Source organism: Urocitellus parryii, chromosome 4 (assembly GCF_045843805.1).
Source record: "Urocitellus parryii isolate mUroPar1 chromosome 4, mUroPar1.hap1, whole genome shotgun sequence".
In the NCBI taxonomy this organism is placed as follows: domain Eukaryota; kingdom Metazoa; phylum Chordata; class Mammalia; order Rodentia; family Sciuridae; genus Urocitellus; species Urocitellus parryii.
Genome location: NC_135534.1, coordinates 2,568,408 through 2,571,901, shown reverse-complemented (window position 1 = coordinate 2,571,901; position 3,494 = coordinate 2,568,408).

Sequence of the window (3,494 nt, the reverse complement as noted above, 5' to 3'; positions counted from 1 at the left end):
CAGGAGCAGCAGGACTGGGAACTCTATTCACTAGAAGAACAGTCAGCACAGGTTATGGCAGACACCCCACAGGTCCCTGATCTCGTGCTGACTTTACAAAATGAGTAGACTCCCTGGCACCTGCGGCCCTCGGAAATCCACAGGCCCTCCATCTTAGGCTGGCAAAGAGGGAGCCCTGTGCGTCTTCCTCCAGGAGGAACGCGGTTTTATGTCAAGGAGTCTGGCGCAGTTAGAGATGCAGCAGACAAGCATAGACACTGGCCACAGAAACAGCTGAAAGACCACTCCCCTGGGGCATGGGGCTCCTAGGGCGCTCCTGGCCCTCGATAGCCCCTCGCCGGGCCTTTACCAAGGATTCTCTTAGAAATTCTCACAGGTCCTCGCATTTTCAATGGCCTCCATGATTTCCTGATCTCCTGATGGACCGGATGAAGATCTTCACCCATCAAAGGGCCAACCAAAGGGTCCTGGCAACTCCTCAAACCTCCAACCTGAGGGACAGCTGGTGGATTGCAGAATGACCGCACCCAGAAACCATAAAAACCCTTAGACCGTGATCCTCCCCTTGCCTAGAGACCCCGCCCCTTCCCAGCAGGAAGTAGCTACCAAAGACTGACCTCCGGCCCTCTGCCATGATGAGACAAAAAGGGACTCATGGACATCCTGGACATCAGTGATTCCATTTTAATTCTGGAACTCTATCTTAACCCCAAACTGAAACTTATAAACTGCCAAGAGAAAGAAACTTAAGACACCCTGTTCCCATACTCCCCCTCTTTCCAAGGTCCCTAAATACAAAGTTCTGTTGCTACCCAGCCACCCAAGGCCACTCCAGTGCTGCCCTCAAGGCCATTTCCAGCTTTCTCTTTTTCCCTGTTCCAAAAATAGATATCAGCTGGGTACAGTAGCCCACGCCTGTAATCCCAGGGGCTCGGGAGGCTGAAACAGGAGGATCGTGAGTTCAAAGCCAGCCTTAGCAATGGTGAGGCACTTGGCAACTCAGTGAGATTCTGTCTCTAAATAAAATACAAAATAGGGGCGTGGCTCAGAGGTCGAGTGTCCCTGAGTTCAGTCCCTGGTGTTAATATATACACGCACACACCCTGTTCGAGTGACTGTGGCTGCTGGGCCGTCTCCTGGGCAGCCGGCAGCCCTTTCCTATCAGTACACTTTGCTTTCTGAGCATGAGACTCTGCCCCAGAGAATCTCTGAGCGTCTCTCCTGACAAGGACAAGGAGGCAGAAGGGCTGGCAGGGGAGCCACTCAGGCTGCGGGGCAGAAGCAGAGGGGCAGCCTCACTCACCAGGGACCCTCCTCCTCCAGCCTCGCCCCAGCTCCTGCAGGTGGGGCCACCGTGGGGTCAGGGTACCGTCACCTCATCTTTTCACTCTGAACTCTCCTGCATTGTCTCACACAGGAGCTGGGGCCACGGCTAGACCCTAACAGGAGGGGAACCCTTTCTTTTCTGAGGAGCCCCGCCTCCCACGCAGCAGCTGCGCCATTGGACAGAATGTGCAGGTTCCCCCACACACACTGCCACAGAAGTGACCTCCCTGACCTGGAAGTGGGGGCGGGGCGGGGCTGGTCAGGTCTGTATACAATGGACTCCCAGGAGGCCACTCTCCAGGTGAGCTGGTGTGGTGGCCCAGGTCTACATAGGACACCAGGGGAGCTCGGCCAGCTGTGCGCCCACCCGCTGTGCGGCCAGAGTGAAGTGGAGTCTGCTGGCCTCTGCACCCAGCCTGCTGGCTGCCTGGGGAAGCTGGGGGAAGGAAGTGGGGGGTGCAGGAGACCCCCGAGGTCCACAGGGCTCGAGGCTGCTGGAGGCAGGGGGCCGGCAGGGAGTGTGCTTCCTGTACAGCAGACACCTGCACTGATTGTTTGGTCCTGGGAACCCCACCCGGGTGCTCTTCCACTGAGCTACACCCCAGCTCTGTGTTTTTTACTTGAGAAAAGGTCTGGCTAAATTACTGAGGCCGGCCTCCAACTCTCCACCCTCCTGCTTCAGGACCTCTGAGTCCCGTCACCAATGAACTCCCACGTCCAGAGTGACGTCGGGATTACCTATAGGATGATCAGATAAATCTGTTCTGGCAGCATAAGTCTCCATCAAAACTTCCTCACCAGAGTGGAGAGGTTTCTCCTCTGGTTTGGCAGAAAGAGAGTGACTTGATGTTATGACAAGTCTTCAAGGTGTTTCCGGTCCTTCCAGCAAAAGGGCCTGATACCTGGGTGTACGGCCGTGTTGCCCAGAGACTGCGTCTGGAGCTCAGGATTCCTCCATGTCTGGGAGCTTAGAAAGTCAGGGGCCTGACAAGAGTAAGTGCATGTGCCTCGGGCACCAACAGTCCCCATTCAGCCCGCTCCAAAACATCCAGGCCCCCTGGCCACCTGGTCCAACTCCTTCCTCAGATACCCGCTGGCCGGGGAGTGGCCCCGGTGATCGAGTGACATTCCCAGGGCCACTCTGTTCCTTTCTGTAACATTGAAGAGTTGACTGAGTGGCCAGCCCAGAGCAGGGGCCTCCGTAAGGTCTTTTATGGAAGGCTTTCCTCGCCTCTGGCGTCCAATTAGTAACTGCCCGTCAACGTCTCTCCGCTTCCTTAAGACACACACAGAGGGTCTCCCAAACTCTACAATATCCAGCTGTTCCCAGAAAGGCCCTGAGCCACCATGCGGTGGAGGAAGGGGGTGTGAGAAGAGGGTTGGATTCTTTCTGGGCAAAGCTTTCGAGTCCACCTTCCAGGATGGTGTCCGATCAGTAACTGGGGTCAGCACAACTGAGCTCCTCTGGGGAGACTTTATATTCCTCAGTATCCGGGGGATTGGGAAGAGAGCCAGCGCCCTCGAGATCATTCCTTCTGCAGGTCCACACACAAGAGAGATCGCACACCACAGAAGGGACACCGTGGCAGGGTCTGACCAGTCCAGGAGGCCTCGTGCCAGCGCTTGTCAAAATGATGGGACTTTCTCTAAATCCCTGGGGAAGGACTGTCCAGGCCACTTGTCCTGCCTTACAGTAGGATCCTCAAAGGCCAAGAGGGGTGGGCTTGGGGATTAGAGGAAGACAGAAAAGGCACCCTTCAAATCTAGGACAGTATAAAAATCGTTCCCTTAGGAACTCAAGTGAGGAGAGTCCATGGTTTGGGCCACGGGATGCAAAGGGACCGCTGATGCATGGACGAAGGTCTTGGACCCACCTCCACTTGTGGGGCCCCTGGGGACCCCAGGGTAGGAGTGCTTCCCCAGGAGTCCCTGACATTTCAAATTGAGTGTGATGATATCAACACCTCTTTGGCTTCCAGTCCTGAGGGACAGGGTTCCCGACAGGGACGGACCCTTATGAGGTACCTCAGCAGGGGCTACAGGTCATGTTCTTCCCATGACGCATCACCGTCTGACCAGGCTGCAGGATCTAGATCCAGTTCCATTAGAGGCAGCCGTGTGGCGTGGGATGGGCTTGTGGTCCTCGAAGCCCCTTCTCCAGAGGCCGA